The sequence below is a fragment of the Artibeus jamaicensis genome, unplaced genomic scaffold (assembly GCF_021234435.1).
Source record: "Artibeus jamaicensis isolate MK-2021 breed Jamaican fruit bat unplaced genomic scaffold, CSHL_Jam_final contig_470, whole genome shotgun sequence".
In the NCBI taxonomy this organism is placed as follows: domain Eukaryota; kingdom Metazoa; phylum Chordata; class Mammalia; order Chiroptera; family Phyllostomidae; genus Artibeus; species Artibeus jamaicensis.
In genome coordinates this window covers 579,609-591,457 of record NW_026521849.1, presented here as the reverse complement: position 1 = coordinate 591,457, position 11,849 = coordinate 579,609, and positions in this window count along the sequence as shown.

Sequence of the window (11,849 nt, the reverse complement as noted above, 5' to 3'; positions counted from 1 at the left end):
TGGTAGAGATCCCACTAGAATTTGGGATGTGGTACAATGTAAAATCTCACAATCCCATTAGAATTTCTGACCTACAGAGAAGAGCCACCATAGAGCTCTTCAAGGATGCCAGGACTTCCCCTCTTAGAGTTTATTTCTGATAGCTATCTGATAATTAATGATAGTGATATCATTGCATCCCCTTGACCCTCCCACTGTCTGTGAATGAGTCTTTTTTTCCTTCTTCTTCTTTTAATTGATTATGCCATTACATTTGTTCTGTTTCCCCCCTCCATTCTCCTTCAACCTGCACACCTCTCCCCCACCATTTCCCCCCCCCTTAGTTCATGAACACATGCCTCAAGTTTTTTAGATTCTGTATTTCCCCTGCTATTCTTACCCTCCCCCTATCTATTTTCTATCTACTGTCTATGCTACTGATTTTCCGTAACTTCTCCCCCCTTCTCCTTCTCCCACTTCCCTGTTGCTAACCCTCCACGTGATCTTCATTTCTGTGGTTCACTCCTCATCTAGCTGTCCTCTTAATTTGCTTTTGTTTTAGGTGTGGTTGTTAATAACTGTGAGTTTGCTGTGCTTTCACTGTTCATCTTTTTTATCTTCTTTTTCTTAGATAAGTCCCTTTAACATTTCATATAATAAGGGCTTGGTGATGATGAACTCCTTGACTTTGGTCTTATCTGAGAAGCACTTTATCTGTCCTTCCATTCTAAATGAAAACTTTGCTGGATAGAGCAATCTAGGTTGTAGGTCTTTGGATTTCATGACTTGGAATACCTGTTTCCAGCCCCTTCTTGCCTGTAAGGTCTCTTTTGAGAAACCAGCTGACAGTCTGATGGGAACTCTTTTGTAGGTGACTGTCCCCTTATCTCTTGCTGCTTCTAGGATTCTCTCCTTCATTCTAATCTTGGCTAGTGTAATGATGATGTGCCTTGGTGTGTTCCTTCTTGGGTCCACCTTCTTTGGGACTCTCTGAGCTTCCTGGATTTCCTGGAAGTCTATTTCCTTTGCCAGAACGGGGAAGTTCTCTTTTATTATTTGTTCAAATAAGGTTTCCACTGGTGACTGTTCCTCTTCCCCTTCTGGTACCCCTATAATTTGAATGTTGGAATGTTTAAAGATGTCCCGGAGGTTCCTAAGCCTCTCCTCATTTTTTTTTGAATTCTTGTTTTTTCATTCTTTTCTGTTTGGTCATTTTTTCCTTCCTTCTGGTCTACTCCCTTGATTTGAGTCCCAGTCTCCTTTCCATTACTATTGGTTTCCTGTGCATTGCCCTTCATTTCAATTAGTTTAACCTTCATATGTTCCTCTAATTTGTGACTAAAATCAACCAGTTCTGTGAGGATCCTGATCACCAGTATTTTGAAATGTGCATCTGAAAGTTTGGCTATTTCTTCATCACTTAGATTTATCGGCTCTGGGGCTCTGAGTTGTTCTTGAGCCATGTTTTGATCTGTTTGTGCCTGTTACGTATGAGGAGAGGAGCCTTAGTTGTTTACCAGGGCGGGGCCACCCAGGTCCCTGGTTTGTGAGGGTGTATGTGGGGGCAGGGTCAGGGAGGGAGCAATGGCGGTCCTCTCTACTCACCCAGTTCGTCCCACTGCTCACCCCCTGCCTGGTCATCTGAGTGGAAATGTGCGAGCCTGCCACCATGCGCCATGCGGTCTCAATGCTCGCCTCTTCACTGGTTTATCTGCACACAAATGCTCGACCAACCACAGACAGCCAGTCGTACCTCTTCCCTGTGTCTGCCCATAGCTAGCCCGCACCTGGGATCCGTGCCTTCAGCTGCCTGCACACCACCCAGGACGGGGATCTTTTTGGCCACCCTGCTCTGCTGCTGGCTTCGCCCCTCTTACCAGTTTAGCTGAGCATTTCATTGCTTTCAGACTCTGTATTGTTGATTTTCTGTGTGGTTTGGTTGCGTTTATTGTTGTTAAAGCTATTGTTTTTAGATTTGGTTGTGCGCAGACGCAAGGTATTTCCACCTACACCTCCATTTTGGCGGAAGTCTGAATAAGTAAGTCTTTTTTTTTTCTTTTTCTTTTTTTTTTAAATTTTTTAATGGATTATGCTGTTACAGTTGTTCTATTCCCCCTTTCATTCCCCTCCACCCTACCCACCCATCCCCACCATTACCCCCCCTTTAGTTTATGACCATGTGTCTCAAGTCCTTTAGGTTCTATATTTCCCATGCTATTCTTGCCCCCCATCTATTTTCTATCTACTGCATGCTACTTATTTTCTATACCTTCTCCCCCCTTCTCCTCCTCCCACTCTCCTGTTTCTAACCCTCCTTGAGATCTTCATTTCTATGTTTCCACTCCTGATCTAGCTGTCCTTTTAGTTTGCTTTTGTTTTAGGTGTAGTTGTTATAACTGTGAGTTGTTGTCCTTTCACTGTTTATGTTTCTTTAACTTCTTTTTCTTAGCTAAGTCCCTTTAACATTTCATATAATAAGGGCTTGGTGATGATGAACTCCTTGAATTTGATCTTATCTGAGAAGCACCTTATCTGTCCTTCCATTCCAAATGAAAGTTTTGCTGGATAGAGCAATCTTGGTTGTAGGTCTTTGGTTTTCATGACTTGGAATACCTCTTTCCAGCCCCTTCTTGCCTGTAAGATCTCTTTTGAGAAATCTGCTGACAGTCTGATGGGGACTCCTTTGTGGGTGACAGTCCCCTTATCTCTTGCTGCTTCTAGGATTCTCTCCTTCATTTTAATCTTGGCTAGTGTAATGATGATGTGCCTTGGTGTGTTTCTTCTTGGGTCCAACTTCTTTGGGACTCTCTGAGCTTCCTGGATTTCCTGGAAGTCTATTTCCTTTGCCAGATTGGGGAAATTCTCCTTTATTATTTGTTCAAATAAGTTTTCCACTGGTGGCTTTGCCTTTCCCCCTTCTGGTACCCCTATAATCCGGATGTTGGAGCGTTTAAAGATGTCCTGGAGGTTCCTAAGACTCTCCTCATTTCTTTGAATTCTTGCTTCTTGACTCTTTTCTGTTTGGCCATTATTTGCTTTCTTCTGGTCCACTCCATTGATTTGAGTCCCAGTTTCCTTTTCATTGCTATTGGTGTCCTGTGCAATTCCATTCATTTCAATTAGTTTTGCCTTCATATATTTGTCTAATTTGTGGCTATAATCAACCAGTTCTGTGAGGATCCTGATGACCAGTGTTTTAAACTGTGCGTCTGAGAGTTTTGCTATTTCTTCTTCGCTTAGATCTATGGGCTCTGGGGCTTTCAGATATTCTTGCGACATTTTTGGTCTGTTCGTGCCCTTTAAGTGTGAGAAGCGGCGCCTTGGACTCCCAGGTCGCTGGGTTGTGACGCTGTATGTGGGGGTGTGGTCAGAGCGGGGAAATGGCAACCCCCTCTGCTGTTTCTCACAGCTGGGCGAGTATCAGCGCATTAGGTGGTTCACCTGGGCCGGGCCACTGAGAGTCGCTGGGTTATGATGCTGTATGTGGAGGTGGGGTCAGAGCAGGGAAATGGCAGCACCCTCTACTGCCGCTGGCCGCGGGGACCCACCGGGCTCTGGTCCAACTGCCCACTTCCTCGCCTGTCCACCCAGGCACAAATGCGCGACCACAGTCAACACGCAGCACCGCTTCCCGCTGTCTCCCTTGAGGTTGCTCGCCTGGTTGCTCGCTCGGTCGCTCACTAGGTCCAACCCTGCACCTGGATTCAGCGCGTATGGATTCCGCGCCACTGAGTCCGTCCGACCGAGTTTTCCTGTGCAACCCTGTTTCACCATCCGCTGGTTTCTCCCCTTACCGGTCAGGCTGAAGAATTTGCTGTTAACGGACTTCCGAAAAGTTTAATTTTCCGTCTTCTGGCTGTGTTTTCTGTTGCTAATATTTAGTTGTCTCTAAACTTGGTTGTGTGGGAAGGTACGGCACATCCACCTATGCCTCCATCTTGGCGGAAGTCCTGAATAAGTAAGTCTTAAATGATAAAGCTACTCGGTATTCCAATCTTCCTAAGCCTGTGGGTTTTTTCCTCAACTTTACTGAGGTATAATTGACAAGTAAGAATAATATATAATTCAGGTGTACAATATAATGTTTTGGTATATGCATAATTGTGAAATTATTTCCAAATGAAGCTAATTAACACAGCCATCACCTCAGACAATTATCCTTTCCCCACCTGCCATGGTGCGAACACTTAAGATCTATGCTCTTAGCAAATTTCAGTATCACTGTAATAAATACAATATTATTAACTATAGCCACTGTGCTCTACACTAGATCTTCAGAACTTATTCATTGTACATGACTGAAACTTTGTGCCCTTTGACTAACATCTCCCCATTGTGCCCCCATCCTGCAGTGAGCCCCTGGCAACTATCACTTATCCCTTATTTTATGAGTTTCTCATTTTTAGCTTCCATGTATAAGTGACACCATGCAGTATTTGTCTTTGTGTCTGGCTTACTTTAGCATAGTGTCCTCCACGTCCTAAGCCTTCAGAGAACTTCCTGTATAGCACGGGTCAGCACATCATCACTGACAGGCTGTTTTTGTATGGCCTGCAGGCTAAAAATGGTTTTCACATTTTTTAATTAAAATAAAATTAAAAAATAGTAGTATTTTGTAATCTGTAAAAATGATATAAAATTCAGATTGTAGTGTTCATAAACTTTTTTTGGAACATAGCCATGTTCATTCATTTATAAATTGGCTGCTTTTCTGCTCCAATTGGAGACATGAATAGTTGTAACTGGTACTGGCCTGTAAAACCTAAAATATTTACTATCTGGCCTTTTATCGAAAGAGTTTGCTGACACGTGCTCTACAATATACCAAGAACTTCTGACATTTCAACCTAGTATAGGTCACCTTTGGGTCCATATATCAGTCAACCAGGCAAACTGTCAGAGCCATTTTTAGCCCCTCAAGCTCAATCATTGAATCCAGAAAATCTCTGCTTAGTGATCCAATGTCAATAAATTTGACCTGATCTAACTGTATATTCTCTCACCTAATTCATACCCTTAAGACCTATTTCTACACAGATTTTCCAGCTTTATGTTGATAAAAATCGGCCAAGAGAAACTGGCGATAGTTTTGGTGTTACATCGCACCTCTTCATGAATCATACCTTGCCCTTTGGATTCTGTTGAGATGTGGGTCTAGCTATAGGTGTTAGAAACAAGAAGAGGCAGTAGGAACAAGTCCTGACAAGGATCTACTGGGTCTTTTCAGGCAAGTAATTTATGGAAGGCCATTACAGTTTCTTCATGCCAGAGGAGACTAGCCTCCTCAGACACAGTTTCAAGCTGCTTCTATGAACAAAGAAGATTCAGCAGAATTTAGGGTTTTTAGGTCCCCAGGTTTATTAAAATCTGCTCATATGTCCTCATCCCAATTTTCAGAACCCTATACCTTCCCAATCAGTATTGTAACTTGAATAAGAAAGACCCTGGGTGGGTGAAAGTTCCCTTGGTGTTGTAATCCAGTCAACTGCAGGGTTTGACTTTGAGTTTAGTTTGCAGAATTCAACCTCACAGCCCTAGGAAATGAGGATTTCTTTCAGTGCAGTTACAGAAGCTGTCAAGCCCCTTATACAGATTTTGAGCTGGAATTTCAAAGCTCTCAGCTCGTCATTTTCTTTCCTCAAGTTCTTCACCACAGTTAGAAGCAACCAATTAACACAATTACACTCTTTATTTTCACTAAATTGTTCTGTGGAAGCAAATTCTTGGTCACCCAGAGCCTTGCCTTCTGTAGGCACCTGATACAGGGAGCACCTGGTAATGGTCTGAGTAACTGTTTTCCCACTTCAGGCTGTGACCTATCAGTGTCCCCTTACTACTGAAAATAGGCTTGTTACTGACTAAATGCAAGTAGATCAGAGAACGAATTCCAGAAAAACCCAGAACTTATCTTTAAGATTCTATTCTTCTGGAACCACCCTGCGACCAAATTCTGTCAGCAAGGCACAACCACTAATCCACACACACACACAATTTTTTGCAGGGGTTTGACCTTTCACAATTGTGGGAGCTAGTTAAGCTGTCTCTGTAAGTATGTTAACTCTGTGCTTATGCTGAAACATGAAGTCCAAAGGCAGACAGTCTGGAAGGTAAGATGATGTAAGGTTGGGAAGATCAAGAAAAATCTGAAACTCACAAGCACAAGTTTGGAGTCTGAGTATGGACTAAACCCCATCTTATTCTTTTTGGCTTTGACCTTGGTGGTACAGGTGTCCTGCTGAAGCCAGGGCCCTTCATGATGGGGCTAAGCACACACCTGGCCCAGCAGTGGGAGAAACTGAAGCAGGATCCAGAGGGAGGTGGAACAGCTGCAGGCCTACTTGCTGCCTTACATGCAAGTCACAAAAGGCTGCTGCTCCCACCTCTACCCAGCAAATCCCCTATGAGAACATCTTTGTGGCCCTCCCTAACTATAAGCATACACACATACAGGGAGGGGATTTCTGGAAAATGTCGTTTAACCTGAACAAGTGGACACATTACAAAGCCATCTCGAAGGATGTTCCAAATCCTGTTTAATCCCCACCAGCAGGAGCTGAAGCATATTGATTCACTCCTCACTGAAGCAAGCATTGGAGGTCTCTCCCAACACCCCAAGAAAAGCACAATCTAACTTCGTATGAGTAAATGGATTTCTTTCAGTTAATGTAATTTGGCCTTAATTCTTCCAGAATAAGAGCCTTGCCAGTGTTGTACTCAGGAGGCTGGCTGCATTACAGGAGCCACTCCATTAGTTCTTGGCAATAAATCTCTCCCCTTATGTAAGGAGGAGGCTTCAGTTCAGTCACTGAACAGAAAAAAGTGTCTTATGCCAGAAGGGGATTAGGCAGCAGATGACAGCCTTTGGAGAGCACTGGGGGTACTACTAGATGTCTTTTCCAACTCTGAGATTTAATGATCTGCCTCCTAGAGGTCTTCACAGACTCCAATATTGTTTCACCTGGTGGTATTCAGAATGTTCTGGACTTGGTTAAAAGACTACATTTCCCAGTTTCTTTTTTGCACATATAGGTGGCCAGTCAAAATCAACTTTGAGAGGGGTTCCTGGAAACTTTCTCTGAAAGGTACTGAGTCACCTAGTGGTGCCTTTCTCCCACCATTTTCTTTTCCTCTTTCTTTTTTTCCTGAAGTGTGACATGAAGGCTGAGGCTCCTGCAGCCACTTCGTGATTTTGGAATTAGAGCCACATGTTAAGGATGGCAGAGCAGTTAGTCATAAGAAACCTGATCCCTTATGACATCAAGGAACCCCTTCCCCAGCCTTGGGCTATACATTTCAGAGTTCTGTTATATGAGAAAGAAATAAATCACCTTTAAGCCACTCTTGTTTCTGGCTTAAGTCTCTTGCAGGTGAATACAGTTTCTCCTTCCAGAATTCCTACTATGTGAGATTATACATTCCCTTTGTGGTGAGCTGTAGCTCTTCACCAATATCTAGAAGATTGTAGTTTCCTGCTCTCTTGAACTCAAATATGGCCTTGTGATTTGCTCTGTCCAATGAGATGTGAGCAGAAATGATGTGTGTCCCTTCCTGGCAGAGGCTACAAGTACTAGTGTGTGTCTCACCTCATTCTCTTTTCTTTTTGTCAGTGATAAGCAGAAGTGCTTCTGATTGATGCATCTCCATCAGCTTAGGCCACAACATCACTCCCAGCTGACCCATGCAGTGTGAGTGAGAAACAAACCTTTGTTGTTGTAAACCACTGAGAATTGGAGGTTGCTTATTACTGTCAATCTTAAGCAGAAATGGGCTGTCTTGATATGGGGAATTAGTGGCTGACAAGCTCTTTGGAAAGCCTAGTTGAGTAGGCCCTAGACTGCGACTTTGCCAACAATTACCAGGACGTGACTGCAAGAAAACCTCATTCCTCCCATGTCTCTCCTTCATCCTTACACACAACTACCACACTCACAGTTCTGATGGTGAATGTGTAGGATGTTTTCTCCACACCAAGCAATTCTCTGTGATACCAGCTGGGTGTCCTACAATTCAATCTGACACTGAGTTAGTACAGACCCCACAGGTTAGGGGCTCAATCCCACAAGACTGCCCCCACCAATTCTGATGCCAGTGCTACTAGGTCCTCAGATTACTCATGACTTCTACACAGATTTTTTCCTTTTTATTGAATTTATTGGGGTGAATAAAATTATGTAGGTTTAAGGTATACAATTCTATAATACCTTTAAAAAATAAAAAATGAAACTGCCTTATGACCCAGGGATTCCACTTCTGGGAATGTATCTGAAGAAACCCAAAATGTTAATTCGAAACAATATATGCATTCCTGTGTTCACTGCAGCCTTATTTACAAAGTACACAGCTCTTAAGTGTATACTTCAGCTCTGAACAATATATACATTCCTGTAATCTGTACCACTGTCAGGATACATAACATTTCAATCTTTCAAGGACATTCCCTCCTGTACCTTCTCAGTCGAGCCCCACCCCCATAGTAGAGAGAGTATAATAGCAGAGGCAACTGTTATTCTTACCTCTATCACTGTCAGTTAGTTTTGCTTATTCCAGAGCTTCATGCAGGTGAAATTATACAGTCTGAGCTCTTTTGTATCTGGCTCCTTTTATTCAAGATAAATCTTTTGAGATTCATTTATGTGTTGTGTGCACCAGAAGTTCCTCCTTGTTATTGTTGAGCAACGTTCTACCACACTGATATGCCACAGTTGGTATCCACTCACCTATTCTGATGAACTTTTAGGGTTGCACTCAGCTTTTTGCTTTTATAAATATTGCTACTACAAACATTTGTGTACAAGTTGTTGTGTGGACATCTGCTTTCCTTTCTTTTGGATGGATATCTACGAGTTAAATTGCTGGGTCATATGTTAACTGTGCATTTACCTTTTAAGGAAACTGAGTTTTCTAAAGTGATTGTACTAACTTACAGCAATGAAAATTCCACTTGCTCTGTATCCTCTTCAGCACTTGGTATTGTTGGTCTTTTTAATTTGAACAATTCTGTGTGTGTGGTAGAGTCTTATTCTGGTTTTCACTTACTTTTTATTGATGACTAATGATATTGAGCATCTTTTCACATGCTTATTGGCCCTTTAGATATTCTTTGTGAGCCTGTGTATGTAACTGCCTCTTAATGCTCACAGGTTAGTGAATGGACACTACAGTGGTATGACCAAAAATCTCATTACCTTTATTAATAAACTGGCAAGCAGAAAATAGCCAATTAGGCAGAAAGATGCTCTTTTTTTGGCATTCTAAATCTCATAGCAGGATCTCTACTTAGCAGAGCTGAATCTGCATCCAGAACTCCATCTTAGGGGCATCAAGGAAACATAGGATTAACTTTTTTACCTCTACCCCCTGGGAAATGGGGTGAAGGCTGAATGGAAGCAGAGCACCAGTCCACCAATGACTCATGCAGTGGGTCAGCATTGCCCTTCCCCTGCCCTGGAGGCGGTCAGGTATTCTCCTGAGCTGGTGAATCCTCGAGTGCAGGCTGTGCCACACTGGTAGCAGATGAGATGGTTCGGGGCCCCAAATAATACTGACTCACATTGAACCCCATCATAAGATAGTATATCACACTGAATATCTTTTAATCCATCAAATGACATTAAAAGTGGGGTTCTGTGTAAGTAAAAATTAACCTTACCCCAAAAAGGTCTGGCTTTTGCCCTTAGCTCCTAAAAGTAAGGCCCTGGAATGTCCTGTCTCTGAAGAGTGTCTTTCTTTACCTGGGGGACTTGGGTCCCCCCAAATAGTTTCTAACCATGGAATTGATGGTAGGGTCTTTGGGCCACAGGTACTAGCTCAATCTCCAAAGGGGCTGAAAACTAAGGTGACCATATGGGTAATCAGTGATGTCTTTGCGACTGAGCTCCTGTAAAAGCTCTGGGCACCAAGGCTTGCAGGAGCTTATCTAGTTGGCAGTATTCATGCATGTTGTCACACATTGTTGCCAGAGGTAGCACTGTTCATGGGTCCACTGGAAGAAGACAATTGGAAGCTTTGTGTTTGGAGCTTTCCTGGACTCTGCCCACATGTCTTTTTTTTTTTTTTTTTTGGCTGATTCTAATCTGGTTCTTTTTACTGTAATAGACTCTAAGCTGAATATAATGGCTTTCCATTCATTCTATGAGTTATGAGTCCTTCCAGTGAATTATTGAACATCTCTTTGTTAGAGACAAACTCACAGTTGGTGGCACAAGCAAGAGTGGTCTTGGGCCTTCCAAACCCTGCAATGTCTTTGGGCAGACAATTGCTGGTCTCCTCCAACAGAGCAGGCAGACTCTGGTCTCCCACTCAGAGCCCTCAGCCAACAACTCAGTTTCCAGCTAGAATGCAATTAATCCTTTTTCTTATTTGTTTTTATTGGGTTTATCTTTTTTCTTTAAAGATTTTATTTATTTTTAGAGAGAGGGGAAGGGAGGGAGAAAGTGAGGGAGAGAAAAATCAGTGTGTGGCTGCCTCTCAAGTGCCCCCAACTGGGGACCTGGCCTGCAGCCCAGGTATGTGACCTGACTGGGAATTGAACTGGCTACCCTTTGGTTTGTAGGCTGGCACTCAATCCACTGAGCCACACCAGCCATGGCTTACTGGGTTTATCTTAATGTCTATCTTCTATTTATATCAAGAAGTACTGGTTTTCCATATGATTGTGACTTTAGAAATAAATGTATTTAAGTTAAAAAGTGAATTGACCTTATATATGTGTATGTATATGTAATATACACTATTATATACATAAGAAAGAAATTCCATCCTAATTATTTAGGCACCTGTTCTGATTAGTAGGTGGTGGGTGCCAATCAAAAATATTTTTAGTATTCTCCCTACATGCATATGTGTATCACATACAATATGTATCATGTATATATTATTCATAATTTGTGTATATATAATACAGAATATATTCCACATATTTATAATACATATTAAATACAATAAATGTATTTGTTTTCATTGGATTTATCTTTCTGGGTATGTTTTATTTATATGAGGCAGTGCGGGTTTTTCTATACATGATAATGTCTTTTAAAATAAATGTATTTAAGTTAATAAGGGAGTTGATTTGTTAAAATAAAAGTAAATAATAATAGTAATACAGGCAGAATAAAATTCTGGCAAAAATTGAGAGAAGGAAATATATATATATTTATATTTGATACACTGATATTTTCTTTTGTATTTATTAATTCTCTTTTTCTTTTTCTGATGCTACTCATAGCCCACTAAACTGATTTTATAATCCATGCATAGGTTGTGACCTGAACTTTGTGAAATATTGTTACACAAGCACCTGTGAACAGGACCTTGTCTCTTTATTTTGGCACGTTGACCCTTTAGCCTAGGTACAGGCCTTTTTCCCAAGCCCTGTGATTCAGAGGGCCTGCTCTGGCCTCTTCTGCTTGAGCCCCTCCTCACAAGCTGCAGAACCCAAGAGCCTTCAAGAAGGGCTCACTGAAGCTGGTGCTCTTCTTAACTGTGCTCTGGGAAACTGGGATGCAGGATTTCCCACCCAAACTGCTCTGAGCCTACTCCAGGGCCATGTGGTCTTCTTGGTGGGTGAGCATTCCCTCAAATCAAGAGGTAGACTAATCAGTGAGTTAGTGGTGTGGCTAAAGGCTGGGTGTGGATAAACTCATGTGTGTGCATGTTGGACAGATTTGGGGTGTCAAGAAAAGGGGTCCACCATGGGTGCGGGACCTCCCTTGTGCTTGCCGCCCAATGTTAGGGGTGAGCTGACATTGGACACCAGGCTCTGTGCCTATGGCAACAGGAACCTCAAGTTGCCACGAGCAAAATCCAGCACTGACCAGGGCCCTTCCCCCAGTCCCTCCCATTCCACCACAGTTTGGCTGCATTCATTATAT